The sequence below is a fragment of the Manis pentadactyla genome, chromosome 12 (genome assembly GCF_030020395.1).
Source record: "Manis pentadactyla isolate mManPen7 chromosome 12, mManPen7.hap1, whole genome shotgun sequence".
Classification (NCBI taxonomy): domain Eukaryota; kingdom Metazoa; phylum Chordata; class Mammalia; order Pholidota; family Manidae; genus Manis; species Manis pentadactyla.
In genome coordinates, this window is record NC_080030.1 from 48791485 (window position 1) to 48811376 (window position 19892).

At 47.6% G+C, this 19892-nt stretch overlaps 1 long non-coding RNA gene across 1 annotated transcript; it reads right to left on the bottom strand.

The window, feature by feature from the left end:
• Window positions 1–16771: 16771 nt before the first annotated feature.
• Window positions 16772–19786, bottom strand: LOC130679721 (uncharacterized). Its single transcript, XR_008992735.1, has 2 exons — window positions 18817–19786; window positions 16772–18372 (listed from the first exon to the last, which is right to left on the bottom strand). It is a non-coding gene; the product is annotated as an uncharacterized LOC130679721 (long non-coding RNA).
• Between the last annotated feature and the right edge of the window lie 106 nt (window positions 19787–19892).

Consider the following 19892-nt stretch of genomic DNA (forward strand, 5'->3'; position numbering starts at 1 on the left):
ACCAACACATGAGGCCACCCTAATAAGGAGGGGCCTTTTCAAATAGAAAGTTTCTAAGTAATTGCTAAGCAGTTAATGAGAGGAGCAGCTGAGCCCTGTGACAGGAAGGACAAGAAGACAAAAGACACTGCAGATGATACGACCCTTCTTCCATGGTCCTGAGCAATCAGGGTCCAGCCCAAAACCAGCACAGCCAGTCATGAGACTGCCCTCCTGAAAACACAGTCTAGCCACCCTCGCTAGTCACTTGACCGTGCCCCTCCCAAGTTGCTTAGCTGTGCCCACTTCTGAGAAGCCCCTCAGGGCTCCTCACCTTCACACCCTGAGAGCTGCTCCGCCACTGCCGCCTCCTCCGACTTCCACATGCTCAGGACTAGGGTAGCTGCTCTCAGAGATGGGGCTCCAGGATACTGCCCAGCCAACCTCCTCTCCAGTTTTATCACTCAGATGATAAACCGAGTTTATCTTCTCTCTTCCCAGGACCAGCAGACAGGCTGTGTAAATGTAGACACACTGATCCACAGGCGAGAGGCTGCCCAATTCCTGTGGACATGGGGCTCTCCTGACAGCAGCCTACGGGGCAGGCAAGACTGTCTCGCTCTCTAGATGAAGAAACTGAGGCTCAAAGGGTCTTAGTGAATCACCCAAAGTCATACAGGGCATCATAAAGAAAGAAGCAGATTAGATCCCAGATTGCCCACTGCCCACTCTGCTGCCCCCTTCCTTCTCCCCCTTGTACCCCAGCAGCCTGTCTAGACAGGGGCTAGGCTGAGAAGGGTCTCAGAGGGTCTCTCTGAGTCCCAGAGCCATTCCAGCCCCATGAAGAGGAGGCCTCAGCATCTGGTCCTACCTTCCGCCCATCCTTCCATCCCAGAAAGAGTGCCCCTGGAGACTGCAGCCTGCAAGCTGCCCTCCACAAGCCCAGGACCTCATTCCTCTATGCGTTTGCCCAAATGGCTCCTTCTGCCTGTACTGTTCTTCCTTCCCTCCCCAGAAAAGTCCTTCCAGCCATCAAGGCTCAGCCAGAGCTCGGCTCAGTGAAGCCATCCCTGGCAGCCCCAGGCAGAATGGCTGTTCCACCTGCATTTTGTCCTATGAACAATACACCTGTTGGCATCCTGTTCCAGTGTCCTCCACACAACTAATTGTGCCCAACAAGCAGGGGACTGGCATATAGTAGGAACTCAGAAAATGTTTATTAAATAACCAGGTGGGAAGTTTATGGTGCACTAATAGCCTGTGTCACCAGTGGGCTGGGCAGACCCCCACTCTTAGTGCTGGCCCCCTCCCATTTCTCTAGAATCCTGTGTGCCTGTGGAACCTCTCCATGGTGGTGCAACGGGGCCACTGGGAAACTCCTGCCCACTTCTGTTCCTGCAGACCCCCTCCAGCAGTGACTCTCCACAGGTCCCAGCCTCCACCCCTAACTGCCCCCATCACAGCAGACTGTTTGTGGACCTGCAGCATCTCTCCTCCCCACCCACACAGAGTGGCATCCCCTTGTTCTGAATAGGAGATATCAAAAGTCACAGGTACTTTAGTTTGCTCAAGAGCATATTGGGAGATTATTTATCTGTGTTCTCTAGAAAATGAAGGCCATAGTAGATCTTGCTGATTATATTACCCCACTGAGAGGCAGAAATAATCCTGAAGGTGGCAAGTTAAATCACTACTTTGTAATTTACTAAAACAAAACTAATACCCAAAGAAATATTTCCCCTGCCGTTTTATAGCAATTTCACCATTAAACTGTCTTTGATTGCAATTCATAACAATGAATAAAGACGAGGAAAAAAGGTATCTTCAGACCGGCCAAAAAATTTAATCTTCTGAACACTAACAGTTTTCCCAATAAGTAAAAACGCTGGGCATCATTTTCAGAGTAGCCACAGCCCATCTAAACTGACGAGTGGGGGTGGCCAGGGCCTCACTGTGCCAGCGAACCGCTTCAACCTCCCTCTTCCTCAGAGGAAGACACCGAGCCCCCCTGCTGGGCTGAGGCCTGCACGGCCCTCGCTGCGATGGCCCTGGTGAGTCTTCCCAGGACTTGCTCCTCATGCAAACTGCCAGAGCCCTGGACTCTTGGGGGTTGACATCTTGACCGTCAAAATCCAGGGATGCTCATGCTAAAGGGCTCTTGGCTAGGGTTCAGAGCCTGCTTCCAGGTAGAGGTGGGCTCTGGGGGTGTCTGGACATCAAGCCACACAAAGGCTGGCCACAGTCACTGAGGGAGGGCTGTAGGACCCCTGGCCTTCTTCATCCACAGCCCCCACGTGAAGGACCCTCCCTCCTGGTGCTGGGGAAAACCCACAGGCCTGGGTTCCAGAACCCCAAGGTAGGCAGCCCCGCACAGCCTGGGATGGACAAGAGGGAAGCTGGACACTGGGCACCTTGCTTAGCTGCTGGATCCCTCCTCACCTGGACACGGTCCTTGGGCCATCTCCTTCAGCCGTGTGCGTCCTATTACCACACAACTCTCAGATACCTATGTCTATCCTGCTCTCTGGGTGCCAGTCTAAAACATGCAATAGCTAGCGTGACATTTCCTCTCAGACATTAGAACATCATTGCAAAGTAATAGACATAAAAACTCAATCATCCAGATTTGGGCTGGTGATTTTTTTCCACCAAACCATAACATTCCCTACTTAAGTAGCACCCCCATCCAGCCAGCCATCCCACTGGGCTGCCTGGGAGCCACCCCCAGCACCTTCCCTTTCCTCACAGAGCATGCCCAATCTCTCCCCCAGCCCTGGTGATCCCACTCCTTAAATCTCTTTCAAATACGTGCACTTCTCTGCATCTCCACCACCACTACCCAAGCCACTACTGTCTCTCACCTGGACACTTACAGTCATCTCCCAACTAGTTGCCATTCTGGCTCCTGGGAAATCTATTCTCCATCAGAAGCCAGGGTAAGTCCCTCCATGCTTAAAACCATCAACTATATCCTACTGCTCTTAGGATGGAGACCCCATCTCCTCCCCTGGCCTTTGCCTACCATGGCTGCCTGCTCCCTGCACTCCAGCCACCACCTTTGTGGGGTCCCTTAGAACTCACCTTGCTCCCTCCCACACAGGGCCTTGATCCTCTATGCCCACCCCACCTTTCTTGATTAATTACCTCAAGGTCACCCTCAGGGTCCCAGCGCAGACATGCCTCCTCATGGTAGAAGTCTCCCCTACTGTGGACGTTTTCCTCACAGCGCTCAGCACAGTGCATGGTACTGCGTTCATATACGTGGGTATTCAGTGTCTGCCCCCACTCGAATCCATGCTCCATGAGTCTGTTTTGCACATCGCCACATCGTCACCAGCGTTTGTGTAGGGCCAGACATCAGGTGTGGCCTTTAACTGTAAGATGTGTATGCACGGCTCAAGTCCCTTTAGTCTGGCTGCCATCTGGGTAGTGGGGAGGAACTGGTATGGTCTCTTTCGCGGAGACTTAAGGGCAATCTTTTTTCCTATTGATTCCAGTCAGAGGGTGGGAGAAAATTGGAAATATTATTCAGGAGAGTCAAAGCCAGGTATCTGGGGAAACCAGAAGAGTTTAGGATTCAGTTCCGCTTACAGGTATATAACAACACCTCAAAGACAGGAGAATCTAACTGAAACATAACTTCACTCTCTACAATTATCTCCATTTTATTTTTAATCAAAGATAACAGCAATACAACTAATTTGTTTATTTTAAGCTTGGCCTGATTACTTATATAAAAGCAGCAAGAATAGTGACCGACTATATAAAATCTTTTTAAGATTGCTTTGTTGGGATTTGGTAAGCAGATGCTAGACCGATATTTCCAATCGGTTTCTTAAAGCTGTTTGTCATCTCTGAGTCTATGCATATCTCTCTCAAACACGATATTTTAGTCAGTCTTTGCAAGGGAGCCAATTAAAAAAAAAATTGTGTCCTGTGATAAGGAGGATGAGTCTCACTGAATTTATGTAAACAACCAATGGTATTGTCTAAATTCTGGAGGGTCTGGTAGGGAGAAAAAGATAAATGTTTCATCTTTGTTTACAAAGGTATATCTTACCAAATTGTTGACTGCTTAAGAGAAAAGATTTCCTTAAATCTGGAAAAACAAAATATTAAAGAACAGTAATACTTCAAAAAAGAAGTCATGCAAATTATAATCATATTTATTGGTTTATTCAGTCCTATTGACCCCGGGGTTCTTGTTTGTGGAGTCGAAGAATGAACTTAGCAAACACCAAAGGTAGGAGAGCCAGGGAGAGGCTTTTATTTAGAAATAAAGTGAGAGGAAAGAGCCTGGGGTGGTGCCTTGTCTAGGGGATTTATAGGCAGCTGAGGATTTGGGGGAATTGGACTTGTAGCACCTGCCCTGCCCTCAAGGTGGGCTGGGTTGCTGTCTGTTTGCTAGGGCTGTTTACAGTGTAGTCACAGGTTATGCTGAGATACCCTTGCGGAACACTCAAACATTCCAGGCCAAGTTGCTCCTGGCCTTTTGACCTTTAGCTGATCTCACTGAAGATGTCTGTATTCCTAGTCTGGTATCTTTACCCTAGAGAATTAGTGTGACCTTGACTTTGCATAATGCTGAACGCAGAGTTTCAATAGGGACTTAACATTGTTACATTGCTTTGACTGTAAATACCTTGACTTGCTGTTTTTGGAGGCCCTCACCCTACTCTGTCTAAGCCCATGGTCCCTGTCTCACTATGTAATTAATATTTGTTCTGCTGGAGGCCAGTTTTTTTTCATTAGTTTTGCTGTCCTTGCCTGATAAACAACATAATGTAAGTGAATTTGTAAGGCTTTCATTAAGGCTTGTATAATTTACCCAGGCCAAGTGGATATCTTGATCACCGGAGATTGTGACAGTAAACCCTGAATGGGAAACACAATTTAAGAAAACAAGAACATTCTGGAAACCCATAGGAAATTTGAAGTTTGCATTAAAAAGAAGACATTTTTAAGTTTTTACTTCCCCCTAAATTTCAAATGATCCTTCCCCCTTTTCATTCTCCTTTTGATAGGCATTAATTCCCTGAAGTTTGTGTTTTAAAGAGATTATCTATATAGGAGTTAACATTTTATCACAAAGACACAGGGACAAGCCTCTGATGTATACATTCATAGGGGGGGCTCTGAATGTCACCTTTCAATTGGGCCACAGTTTTGATGATAGAGTTACTAAATTTTTTCAAATATCTTTCAGGTTTCAGCCAAAACAAACAGGAAATACTTCTGGAAGTATTGAAGAATCCCTCTTCAGGTATAAGAGGTCTGCAAGAAGGTGACAAGGATAACTACGTTCCCAAGATCCAGCTCCAGAGTGACTCCCAGAGATGGACAACAGAAACGAGCCAGCAACTCCCTCTTCCTAGAAGGGCTGACAAACCTGGACAAGCAGGAAGGTGGAAGCCCACAGAGGCTGACTGCCTTCAGCTCAACATAGGCCATGTGCCTAAGCAGCACATTTTTGGGAGATGAGCTCTGTACCCCTTCAGTCCCACATTAGAAAACTGAAAGAAGTTTCATGATCTGAAAGCTAAACTGAATTTTCTGTGTGCTCTTCCACTATTTTCCAAAAACATTTCCCCTAAGGTCTTGGTTAGAAGTTGAGGGGAAGATCCCTTTTGTTCTCAGAGCAGCCCCATTTAGTCCTAGGAGCCTTCTTTCCTCAATAGTTTGTGTCCTTGGACGGGAAAGCGCTCTTAGGATGTTTGAACTGTTTTTGTCTTTTAAGTTTTTACCACAATCTTCCTCCTAATATCCAGGTTTCTTGCAGTAATTACAAGCACCTTTTGGCAGGAGAAGGACCCTGAAAATATTGGGGATTTCTGGGGGTTGCTAGTTGTTGTAATTGGGGATTCATGATATATGGCACCTTGGACTTGTAAATTCATGGCTGGGGCTGCATTCTTTTTTTGCTGGTCTCTCTATGGTGCAAAAGAACTGATCAGCCAGATTAACTGGGTCATGAGGTTCCACAGTGGCCCAATTAAGTTGCTGTCTGTAAATAAGGTAATGAGTTCATCTTCGAACCCATTAGCAAAGGTAGAGTTAAATATATAGGAGAATTCATGTTTAATTTTGTCAATACCAGAGTATCATTTTAAGGTTTATCCCACAATCTAACACAATAATAAAAAAAACAGATGCATTTGGCTGTTGAACACATTACTGAATTTTTCTCCAATCTAGTCTTTGGAAAGATCTCAGGGATGGTTTTATGTAAATATTCAGCTAGCTTAAAAACTTTCATAACTTTGTAGCTTTTCACTTACAAAGATCATCAAAAAGCTTTGCTCAGCCTGTTTTTTTTCATCCATTCCCTTACATGATTCCCATTTAAAGCCCATGGATAGGTACAATAATCAGGTTCATAGGTCTGAATAACTAAACTGAATTTGTTAGCGAACCCAAGAGGGTCTTCAAGGGTATTGGTAAAGTCCTTGGTAATGGCTTGTAATTCTGCCTTATTCCAAGTGTAAGTAACTGATGAAGTTTTAGAGCCTCCTTCATTAGTTGTAACTTTAAGAGGAGCCTGGATGACTGGAGCATCTAGGGGAACCCGCAGGTTGTTACAGAATGGAAGTTCAGCTACCCTAGGACTTCTAGGTGGAGAGCAGAGAACAGGGTCGAGGAGGAGCAGTAGCTGCCACAATTAGATCAGTGTTGGGAGCCACACAAAGACAACAAGATGGCCACAGTTCATGAGGTTCCTGCTTCACTTCCTGGAGATTAGCTGCGAGCCCGCGCGCGCCAACAAGAAAGCCCGCGCGCGCCAAGAGATACTCTTCTCCCCCTCCTTCCCCATTATCATATACCAATCAGAATGTAACTCGCTGCGCCATCCCTGCTATGCAGCCAATCCCCTGCTTACAAGTATCCTATGGCCCACTCTGCCCCTGAACACTGGTGTATATCTACCCCCGTCTTACAATAAAATTTGAGGGCTTGATCAGAATACTGTCTTGCCTTCGCTCTTCTCTCGCCCCCATTTTTCTTTCAGGTGGGATCCCCCTCGTCCCCACAAATAACTAGGTCCCGCTGGACGGGACAAGTGGCGCCCAACGTGGGGCTCGAGGCGCGGATCCTTCGCAGGCGGACCCCCGAGTAAGATATCGTCTGGCCAGACCCCTTCTTGATGAAACAATAGGAGACGCCTTTCGCCGCTCACGGAGGTCGTCGTCCCTGGTGAGTACCGGCCGCCTTACAAGAAAATGGGAACTAAATTAAGTAAAGAAGCGGTCTTCATAAGAGACCTAAAAAGTTCACTTAGGGAGAGAGGAGTTCGAGTTAAAAAGAAAGACTTGGTAAAGTTTTTTATTTTTGTTGATGAAGTCTGTCCGTGGTTTATCATTAATGGCCCCGAAATTCATCCTAAAAAATGGCAGAAAGTAGGTAGAGATTTAAATGATTATCTTATCAAAAACGGCCCTGACTCTGTTCCTGTTTCAGTATTTTCCTATTGGGGTCTTATCAGAGATATTGTTGAAAATACTGACCCTGATAAACGTCAACTCTTGTCAGTGGCAGAATATTGCCTCCGCCCCTTATCTCGGGCGGCCTCAAAATCGTCTCTTTCGAGTGATCCCCCTGCCCCAAAATCAGCTAAATCCCCCTCCCCTAGCCCGACACCATCTTTGCTCGGTGCCCTCCATGATACCCCTCCCAAATGTTGCATTTATCCGCCTCTCCCTCGAGATTCGGACTTTGTCGATACACAAAAGGTTTTTCCAGTCGTGACTAAGAGCCAAAATGGCGAGCCTTTAGATCCGGGAGACGCGGCTGAACTAGAAGACGAAGCGGCCAAGTATCACAACCCAGATTGGCCCCTTGCCGCCCCGTCGCTTAACCCCCCTTCTTACACACCCCCAGTTTTGAAAAGAGCCTCTTACACTCCCTCTATTCAGCCTCCCAATGTTTGCGCCCCGGCCTTTTTGCCCCCGTCGGCCCCTCCGCTACCCCCTCCGGCTCCCGGTCCTGTTAGCCCCCCTACCAGCACTGAAGACCTAATAGCACAGATAGTAGAACAAAGAATAACTTGCCACCTCCAAAAATTAGTTGTCTCCCAACCAGTTCGTCCCGCATTATATTCGCAAAGAGGCCTCTCTAAGAAACCGCTTACAGCCACAAAACCTAAAAAACAACCTAAAAAACTGCTCTTTCCTGTTCTTACCCGGGCCTCCGCCCGCTCTGGCCCCACCTCCACAACACATAGTCCAGAAGAGGGCGATCTTGAAAGCGACGGCGAAGACGCCCCTGCTGCTCAGGAAATAGAAAGTGAGGGAGAGGAGCAGGCTGAGCCAGAGCCGGCCGAGCCTGCTGATGGCCCTAGAGAATTTCACAAAATCCATTTCAAAAGCTTAAAAGAGCTGAACGCGGCCGTTAAAGCTTATGGCCCCAATGCCCCTTTTACCCTTTCTGTTCTTGATTCGCTGTCTCGAGGAGGACATTTACTCCCAGGTGAATGGCTGCGTATAGTCCAGGCTGTGCTTACCCGTGGTCAGTTTTTAACTTGGAAGGCAGATTTTGCTGACCGCTGTCAGACCATCGCTGCTGCCAATGTAAAAGACCCTCATTCCCCAACAGCGTCCTGGACTTTTGATAAGCTTACGGGACAGGGCAGATATATCTCTGAAACCAGGCAGCAGCGCCTTCCCCTTGGTCTTTTATCTCAAGTGAAAGATGCCGCTTTGGGCGCTTGGATATCACTCCCTGCTTCCGGGACTGCTAACACTCCTCTAACTAAGATCACTCAAAGCTCGCAAGAAGACTATAGCGAATTTGTTAGCAGACTGTTAGAGGCCGCCGAAAGGACCCTTGGTTCCGCGGCTGCCAATGATAAGATTGTAAAACAGCTAGCCTATGAAAACGCCAATTCGGCATGTCGAGCCGTCCTCCGCGGTAAGACTCGAGACAAAACTCTTGATGAAATGCTGAGAATGTGTAGAGATGTCGATCCTTTTACATCCAAAGTCCAAGCCCTTTTAGCTGTAGGTGCCGCTGTTCAAACTCCCCCGGCTTCTTATCCTCCTTCCTTCCCCAGGGGCGCACCGCCTATGCGTAACTGCTTTAAATGTGGACAGCCAGGCCATTTCGCTCGCCAATGCCCTACCACAGCTCCTCCTCCTAGAGTTGGGTCAGTCCCCGGTATTTGCCCTCGCTGCCATAAGGGGCGGCACTGGGCCAAAGAGTGCCGTAACAATCCAACAAATCCTTTTTACAGTACCACAAATCCTTTCACCCCCCCTTTTCAGGGAAACGGGCTGAGGGGCCAGCCCCGGGCCCCCCAGCCAATTCCATTTCAGCCGGCCTCGGGGAACAGCCTAGCTGTAGCACTCCCGCCCTCTATCGGGCCACACCCGGGAGTGCAGGACTTGACCTCTGTGCCTCCTCCTCAACAATATTAACGCCTGAAGAGGGAATTACAATTATTTCCACAGGAATTTATGGCCCACCTCCCAAAGATACTTATTTTCTAATTTTAGGGCGAGCTTCCACCACAATAAACGGCCTTATTGTCCACCCTTCCTTAGTTGACAATGACTATACTGGAGAAATAAAAATTCTTGCCAGTGCCCCCCAGTGCCCTGTCAGCATTATGAAAGGTCAGCGCCTTGCGCAGGCGCTCCCCCTCCCTTTAAGTACATCTCACCCTGCTATTCATAAGCAGCGAGGCTCCTCTACCCCAGGTTCTTCAGACTTATATTGGATCCAAGCTATTACTAAAGAACGCCCCACTCTTAAACTTAAAATCCAAGGAAAAGTATTTGAAGGAATTTTAGATTCGGGGGCCGACTCTACGGTCATATCTCAGGCTTCATGGCCCTCCAGCTGGCCCTTACACGCTTCCTTGACCCATCTACAAGGAATTGGGCAGTCAAGAAACACCTTACAGAGCTCACAGTTATTAAACTGGGAAGATGAAGAAGGAAATACCGGATTCATTCAACCCTTCGTAGTTCCTGGGTTGCCGGTAAATCTTTGGGGAAGAGATATCCTTTCTCAAATGAAGGTCATCATGTGTAGCCCTAATGAAGTTGTAACACAGCAGATGCTTTCACAGGGTTACCTCCCTGGTCAGGGGTTGGGCAAACTAAAACAGGGAGATCCCAACCCGATACTGGCCACGCCTAAGATAGACCGCTCAGGTTTAGGGTTTGAAAAACATTTTTCGTAAGGGCCGTTGCTCCTCCTGCACTCCAGGCAGACAAGATTACTTGGAAAAGTGATGTTCCTGTCTGGATCGATCAATGGCCCCTTACCACTATAAAATTAAATGCAGCCATAGAGTTAGTGCAAGAACAGCTGGCTGCTGGACATATTGAACCTTCTACATCCCCTTGGAACACCCCAATCTTTGTAATCCAAAAGAAATCAGGCAAGTGGAGGCTCCTACAAGACCTCAGGGCGGTTAATAAGACTATGGTCTCTATGGGCGCATTACAACCGGGAATTCCCTCTCCAATAGCCATCCCTAAAGGGTATGTCAAATTAGTAATTGATCTAAAAGATTGCTTTTTCTCCATACCTTTGCATCCTGATGATTGCAAACGTTTTGCCTTTAGTATACCCATTACCAATTGTGTAAGGCCTTCTCCCCGGTTTCAGTGGAGAGTTCTCCCACAAGGAATGGCCAACAGCCCCACTCTTTGCCAAAAGTTTGTAGCCCAGACTATAGACCCCTTTAGGTTGCTCTTCCCCACTTTGTATATTATCCATTATATAGATGATATTCTTCTTGCCGGTCCTGACCAGCAACAGCTCTATGCGGCCAGTCAACAGCTAGTCACTGCCCTCCGAGATCGAGGACTACAAATTTCCCCAGAAAAAGTCCAGGTCCACCCCCCCCAACTTTTTTTAGGCTTTGAATTATTTTCTAATAAAATCCTCACTCAAAAAATTCAGTTAAAGAGAAGCTCCTTAAACACTCTTAATGATTTTCAGCGTCTGCTAGGAGACATCAACTGGCTCAGGCCTTATTTAAAGCTGACCACCGGAGAGTTAAAGCCCTTGTTTGATGTCCTACGTGGAGACCCTGATCCTTCCTCCCCCCGCTCGCTTTCATCAGAAGCACAAAGGGCATTAATCATTGTAGAGCGGGCTATTTCTGAACAGACCATTAGCTACTTCTCTCCACATCTAAGTTTGTGGCTGCTCATTTTCCCTACCCCCTTCTCCCCTACAGGAGTCCTTTGGCAAAACCATCCACTATTTTGGGTTCATTTGCCAGCCTCCCCCCCTAGAGTCTTAGCTACCTATCCTCAATTAGTTGCTGCCCTCTTACGTTTAGGCCGAGAGGCAGCTCTCAAGTTGTTTGGGAGAGACCCTGAAGTTATAACCCTCCCATACAATACATCTCAATTACAATGGCTTATTCAACATGATGATGATTGGGCAATTAGCTGCACCTCCTTCCAGGGGACAATAGACAATCATTACCCTGCAGACAGATTAGTCCAGTTCCTTCAAAAGACCCCGGTTGTCTTTCCCAAGAGGACTAAAACCACGCCAATTGCTGGAGCCGTAATGGTGTTCTCTGATGGGTCCTCCTCCGGTATAGCCGCTTTCAGTATTAATGGGCAAGTTACTCGAATACAGACAGACCTCTCTTCTGCACAACTTGTTGAACTAACTGCAATAATCAAAGTTTTTGAGCTTTTAATAGATGCCCCCTTTAACCTTTACACTGACAGTGCCTATGTAGCAACCTCTGTTCCCCTATTAGAGACAGTGCCTTACATACGTCCCTCTACAAATGCTTCCCCCCTATTCGCAAAATTGCAAAAATTAATTCTAAACCGCGATGCCCCTTTTTTCATCGGGCACATACGCGCTCACACTGGCCTTCCAGGGCCGCTTGCCAAAGGCAATGACAGAGTTGATCTGGCGACTCAATTAGTAGCCTCTGTCACGTCAGACTCACCCTTGGCTGCAGCCCAACGGGCTCATGAACTACATCATCTCAATGCTCATACTCTTAGACTCAAATTTTCAATCACCCGAGAACAGGCCCGCCAAATAGTTCGGCAATGTCAAGGATGTCTAACTCTCCTCCCAGAGCCTCATAACGGAATCAACCCCCGGGGGTTGGTTCCAGGAGAGATATGGCAAATGGATGTCACTCATTACCCTCCCTTTGGTAAATTAAAATATATCCATGTGTCTATTGACACATGTAGTGGTTTCCTATGTGCATCCTTGCAAACGGGAGAGGCAACTAAAAATGTTATTACCCATGTTCTCTCATGCCTGGCATATCTACCACCACCTAAAATCTTAAAAACTGACAATGGGCCTGGATACGCCAGCTCTAGCTTTAAACAGTTCTGTGCGCAGTTAGGTATTAAGCACATAACAGGAATTCCCTATAATCCCCAAGGCCAAGGCATTGTTGAAAGAGCCCACTTAACCCTTAAAAACATGTTATTCAAACTTCAGTCGGGGGGAGAAGTACTCTATCCGAAAACAGGTAATGCAAAGACACTCCTAAATCATGCACTGTTTGTTCTTAATTTCCTTACTTATGACTCCGCGGGTAAAACCGCTGCTGATCGCCTTTGGCATCCCTCCACGGCAGATAATTATGCACAGGCTATGTGGAGAGATCCGATGACCAACACATGGCACGGGCCTGACCCTGTGCTCATATGGGGGAAAGGACATGCTTGTATATATGATGCTAAGGCACAAAATGCCCGATGGCTCCCAGATAGGCTCATTAAACTCCTAGACACAAATAGAGGCAAAAACAATAATAATTCCAGCCCAGGGCATGTTAACCCCTGAGAAGCCTTCCCTTTCTGTTTAATTTCAGGAAGCAAGGCCAAAAGACCTCTCAGTGTCTCACCAGTTCCAAGCAAGAGACCTAGTCTCTGTGAAGAAGCACCAGGCAAGAAACCTTGAGCCACAGTAGAAGAGACCTTTCACTATCCTCCTGACCACTCCCACAGATATAGAAGAAAACGACATCTCTTCCTAGAGATACGCTCCACATCTAGAGGAAAAACCCCCCGTCAGACGCAGACTGGCGATTAACTCAGACTAATAATCCTCTTAAAGGTTCGCTTGTATAGTATTGATCATGTCACTAACAATTCTCATTCTCCTGACCCAGTTACGTCCCACCTTCCAGAACCCTAACCCCCATGAACCCAAAGTACTGACATGGCAAGTTTTTTCTCAGACAGGAGAGGCAGTGTGGTCTGTTTCTAAGACTGCCCCCCCCAAGACCTGGTGGCCGTCCCTGCACCCTGATGTTTGCGCCCTAGTTGCTGGATTAGAGACCTGGGACATACCTAATATACCTTGGAGACAGGCCCACATAATTCGACCACCCGACCACGATTATTCTGCAGCCCAGAGCCAAGTTTCCTATGGTGACAGCGGGTGTAGTTATCCTAGAGCACGCCACAGATTAAAAACCACTTCCTTCTATGTCTGCCCCCGTGACGGACGAACCCATCAGCAAGCCCGGCAGTGTGGGGGCTTAGAATCCTTTTACTGTAGCTCTTGGGGCTGTGAAACTACGGGTAATGTTTATTGGAACCCCGTGTCCAGTTGGGACCTCCTTACCGTAGTCCGGAACCGCACATCCCCCAACTGTGAGCAGACAGGGCTATGTAACCCCTTAAATATCACTTTCAGTGATAAAGGGCGCCAATATGATTGGGTCACCGGACGACAGTGGGGGCTCAGATACTATAAATCTGGATATGATAAAGGCCTCGTATTTACTATCAAGCTCAAAGTCGAGACCCTTCCAGCTGCCCCAGTAGGACCCAACGCTGTCTTGCGAGACCAGCCGCGTCTCCCAGCCCCACCCGCGCCGACCCTAGCCCCACCTGCAGACGCTGCCACCCCTTCCTTCGCCTCCACTCTTAACCGACCCACCTTCCTTCCTAGCACCGGACAGCGCCTTCTCAACCTCCTTGAAGGAGCTTTCCGAGTTCTAAATACCACCAACCCAAATACTACCAAATCCTGTTGGTTATGCTTTTCCTCTTCACCTCCTTACTATGAAGGACTATGATTGTTAGGCAATTTTAACAATACGACCAGCCACGAAGCCTGTAGCTGGGGCATGCAGAAGTTAACCCTGACTGAGGTAACTGGAAAAGCTACATGTTTAGGAACAATTCCCTCAACCCATAAGAGTCTGTGTAATAACACCATACCCATAGTTACCTCGAGTGAATCTAGATATCTAGTCCCTCCCCGTCAAGGATGGTGGGCTTGTAACACTGGACTAACACCGTGTGTTTCCACCTCTGTTTTCAATTTCTCCCATGATTTCTGTGTTATGGTTCAACTAGTGCCGAGACTTATATATCATGATGATCCCTCATTTGTCACTGAGTTCGACCCTAAAAATAGGTACAAGAGAGAATTAGTCTCGTTGACCCTAGCCACATTAGTGGGAGTAGGAATTGCAGCAGGAGTAGGAACAGGGACAGCTGCCATCATCCAGGGGAACCAAAACTATGAAGGGCTGAGAACCGCCATTGACGACGATCTAAAAACCATAGAACAATCTATTACCAAACTTGAAGAATCTCTGACTTCCCTTTCTGAAGTCGTCTTGCAGAATAGACGGGGGCTAGATCTACTGCTCCTAAAAGATGGAGGACTGTGTGCAGCTTTAAGAGAAGAATGCTGTTTTTATGCAGACCACTCCGGAATAATAAGAGATTCAATGTCAAAGCTTAGAGAAAGGCTAGACCAGAGAAAGAGAGAGCGAGAAGCTAGCCAAGGTCCCTTTGAGTCCTGGTTCACTAAGTCCCCATGGCTCACAACTCTGATCCCCACCATCCTTGGACCCTTAGCAGGACTCCTCCTTTTAGTGTCTTTTGGCCCTTGGGCCTTAAGAAAACTAACAGCCTTTATTCGAGAGCAGGTTGACCAGCTCGTCAAGCCAGCAGTTGCTGTTCATTATCACAGACTTACAGCCTGTGATGAAGGATCCGACACCGAACCAACCAATGCTCCCGGCCTCCAGTTCTCAACTTTACAGGCGCCTCAACCATGGTACCATCGATTCTGGCACCGTAATTAATGTGGCCCATATGCTGGTCGGCCAGAACCAAGCATACCCCTAACTGTGAGGGTATGGGCATCGAGATGAGTGCGAGACAAAGTACCGCAAGGGAGGGTTCTTCCTAGAACCTCTCTGGTCCTCCCTGAGAATACGCCTGGCTTGCATAGAGGTTGGTATCCATATGTACATAAAGCCTTGATATATTAAGATCAATTTGGCTTTCAGCTCTGCCTCTCCTCCCTAAAAGATACCGAGAGCATTTGCGAAATGTTACCCTGCTGGAGGAGCCAGGCCTCTATTCCCTCACTCGATTAAGGCCCACCTTTCTGAAATAAATAGAAAGGGAGGAGATGTTGGGAGCCACACAAAGACAACAAGATGGCCACAGTTCATGAGGTTCCTGCTTCACTTCCTGGAGATTAGCTGCGAGCCCGCGCGCGCCAACAAGAAAGCCCGCGCGCGCCAAGAGATACTCTTCTCCCCCTCCTTCCCCATTATCATATACCAATCAGAATGTAACTCGCTGCGCCATCCCTGCTATGCAGCCAATCCCCTGCTTACAAGTATCCTATGGCCCACTCTGCCCCTGAACACTGGTGTATATCTACCCCCGTCTTACAATAAAATTTGAGGGCTTGATCAGAATACTGTCTTGCCTTCGCTCTTCTCTCGCCCCCATTTTTCTTTCAGGTCGGATCCCCCTCGTCCCCACAAATAACTAGGTCCCGCTGGACGGGACAGATCAGAAGTCCTAGTGTTGCAGGGCAGCTGAGTCTGGGGAGGTCTCTCCCTGTGTACTAGGTACACCTCGACCTGGATGGGGGAGAGCTCTTGACTCTGATTGAGAAAGAATTCACAAACAGGTCAAATGAGTTGTAGGCAAGTGTGGGTAAAATAGCAATATTTCCAGAAATCTCTCACCTGGTCTTAGTGCATCTCCATACAATAGGTGTTTCCAAAGGGTGGAGAGAAGTAGTCCATCTCTGTATCAACAGGTAATTACAAGGGCCAGCTAGGGCTTATCTGGACCAGAGAGATTGGGTGGGGCCCTCTTCTTCTGCAGCCCGGTCACAAGAGACATGGGAGAGCAGAAGTGGACTGCTTGTACGAAATAAATGGGTTTCTCCCACTTTATTTCCCCCTTTGTCTGATTTCTTCAGTTTCAAAGGTATTTTGCCCCTAGATTTTCCCCCCTGGATTTTCCCCCTGGAGTTACAGTAAAGAAGGAATTCATTAAAGTTGCAGCAAATGACAGCGGCCATGCAGGCAGTAGAGAACAATGAAGAGCAGAGGGGAAAGTTCATTGAACTCCTGCTTGGCATTGGGCAGATTTCCTTGCCAACTCCTGAAGCCAGGGGCACCTGCAGTCCACTGTCTGCTTGAATCTGCAGGTGCGGGAACTAAACCCTTACTGTGACAGGATTTGGTGGGAGCCATGGGGCACTGAATGGAGTGAAATTATTCTCGGAGAACTTCATCAAATCAAAGAAAGGAGATTTTTGGGCAGGATACTAAAGCATGATCATACAGCTGCAGTCCTGTCCAGGTCACCCAGGTGACGGGAACTTGCAAGCCCAAATCAGAGATCTTAGTAGCCCTTGCCTACTTGTCTGAAGTAGAACAGAGTGAAGACTTGTGCTTAAGTCTAGAAAGTTGAATGAAATAGTGAAGTAACAAGAGGCTTACCACTGGGAAAGGGGTCTCTTATTAACCTCCCAAGAGGCTTGGAAGAGCACAGAGACAAAACATAGTAAGTTGAGCAGCAAGAAGGCTTTATTTAAGACAAAATACAAACTCAAAGAAAGGGGAGTGTGGGCAGCCTCAGAGACAAGGGGCTCTTAATGGCTTAGGATTCATGTCTTTTTAAGGATTTCGAGTGGGGTAAAGGGTCAAGAGGGCATAGGCTTGACTTGTGGTCTCATGTCTATCTCCAGTGAGAGAGATTATGTCATTACACATAGTCAGTCCTCCAGATACTCTGTAAGATAAACTTAACACAAAGAATTTATTGATCCTGTTCTTCTCTAAGTGGTTACCCTCAAGCAGTGGGAACATATCAGTTAGGACTGCCTGCCCTGCCTTAAGGTAGGGTCATTTGGTGGCTAATTACCATAGAGTATGTGAAGAATCTTACCTCCTAACTCCTTGGTTTTTAAAATGGAATCTTAGCCTCAAGATGGAGTCCCTCCTGTTCTTACTCTACTATTTATTTCTTGGCATTTTTCATCATAGGCAGGAAAAATTAATCATGATGCTTGTCCCATGTTCCTGCTTTACCTCCTTAGCAATATTTTCTAGTTTAGTCTCTGAGGGAGGTCAGAGTTAGCTTTAGAAAGTTCTGAGTTATTTTCTTGAAGCAAGTTTAGAATCTTTTGACTTCTTGGAGACATTCAAATACCAACTGAAATATGCTTCTTTTCTTTTTCCAACTGTGCATGCAAATAAATTAATTTTGGAATCTCAGAAAATCCCCAAAGTGGCCACTGTAACAGGTCAGTTTTAGTTAGATGGGTCTAGTGAAACAAAAACTTATAAGAAATGGACCCAGAACATAAACCCAGACAGGGGCTGCTTTTCAGCAGCAATTCTTCAGAAATGGAAGACCTCATAGAATAGTCACTAGACAGAAGAGCATGGCTCTCTGTAGAGACAGAAGCTGGCACCAGAAACACCCCCCCCAAAAAATCAGGTCTGAACCTCAACTAAAGAGAGGGAGGTTCGGAATGGAGAGGACTTACCACAAGGTCCCAGAGCCATCAGGGAAGACGATGGAGCACAGTGGGGTCAGGCAGGCACCAGGCTTGGATCCAGCCTGGGGCGGGAATCAGAGTGGTGCATGGCTTTGGATCCCCCACCAACTGGGAAAAGGACATGAAACTGAAGAACAGCAAAGGCCCTTTCTTTGGGGGTCTCAGGATTGCAATTCAGGGGGCACAGATTCAGGTAGACACCCAAATAGTATCCTGCCTGTAAGGTGAAAGCAAGGGGTTGAGGAAAAGGAATGGGGGTAATTACATGAGTTAAGAAAAGGGAAAGAAAAGTTTTCTATGGGTGTTTTAATAAGCTAAGCTACTCTGGGCTATACGCTGACTGACCGACTCTACCTTCAGAATGTGCAGGACCATCAGACTTGTGATCAGGATGTGTTCTCCTGCTGACCTCACCTCTCAAATGACTTAAAGTGATGGGCGTTTTGCCCAGTCCAAAGGTTTGGGCCCAGAGAAGGTGGTTTCTCTCTGATGGTGACTCTAAATCCATATTCCAAAATGGCTCCAGTCATGTCAGTTTCCCACAAAATGAAATGCTGAATGACCCAGTGGTAATTATGCAGATCAGCTCTGACTAGCACTCTTTAACTGAAATACATGGAAATATAAACAATCTATCACACAATAAAAGAAATTTGTACGGAAGATGGATACTTTCTAAATGTGGGACTCCCAAGGTTAAAGCTGCCTGGTGGGAGGACAGGGTGTCACCGCTGCATCGTCACCATGGCCGTGTCTGGGGCCCTGTTGAGAATGCACAGCCTCATCGTTCCTGTGAAAAATGTCTTTTGCACTTACTACACAAATCTCTGTTTCAAGGGATGTCAAGGGTCCATGGCTAAAGGCCCATCTCTTTGTTAAATGTGCCCTGGGGGTGAGTAGCACTGAGGTCCTAGATACTCTAGGATCAAAGACTAGATAATATAAATTGCCACCCTGCACTATTACTAACTGGGGCTACTGCAGTTGGTAATGCATGTTCAGTGTGCATGGTCAGTGGATTTCCTGATCTCTCTTCTGGGAGACCCTCACCTGGGAGGAGTGGGCCCCTGGTCGGGGAGCTGAGGTCCTGCTGAGCTGAGGACACACATCAGGAGGACGAATGCCCTCATGCCTGGGTGACAGAAGCTACTGCCGTTCCCGTGTGTCTTTGCAGAGATAGGCATTAGTGCCGTTTTCTTCTTAGCTCCGTCATAACACTCAATAACCAGAACCCCAATTCACTGAAAGATGTCAACAAAACGTGCTTTGAGTGCCGCTTCATGTCAGGCTCTGCTTCAAATTCAGGGACTATGGAAATGAAGGTGATTCTCCCCGTCCTCAGAAAGCTCTAACGGGAAATGAGATCTGTATCCTCCCAAATACAAGACAATCCATGAAATCCAGTATTAGCAGTTGGAATAAGATGTTAATAGGAACATGTAGGAACGAGTAAAATGTCTGGGAGAAAAGGTGGTGACAGAAAGCTGGGAGGATGTGACATTTGAAGTGGCCACTGAGGGTGAAGGATGAGAGGGGTTTTGCAGGAGCAGAAAGGGTAAGGATTCTGGTTTCACTCTGAAAGCGTTTAAGACGGGTAGACAGGCTTCCAGTGAAGTCCCGTGCAATCATTCCAACTCTCTACCTTCTTTTCCAAGTCTGCAGAGTTCCTAAGTGTTCATTCCACTGTTTCCACCTGTCTTAGATCACCTTGTTTTCTAAGGCAGTGAGTGGTTCTCAAAGCCTGGTGCTGGAACCAGCAACATCAGTTTCACCTAGGACTCGGTTGGCAGTGCAAATTCTGGGGCCCCAACCGGACTGGAAAACTGATTTTCACCTGATACTGACTCGAGGTTGACAGACAGCCACAGTTCTAATACGCCCAGAAGCTTGGGAGGTGGGGTGTGTGCCGAGGATGTGTTCGGTGCCCCTCCTGCGAGGGACTGAATGCCCAGTAAGGACGGGGTGACTTGGCGCCAGGGTTCACGGTCCGGTGGCCGTCCAGGGCAGTGGGCAGTTTTTGCGCGGTTGTCCACAGACTCATCCGCCCAGCGGGCACGCTGGCTGGGGGCCTCGGCCAGGCAGCCTCAGGGCTGGCTTTGAGGGTAAGTTGGCCTCTCAGTTAGGCA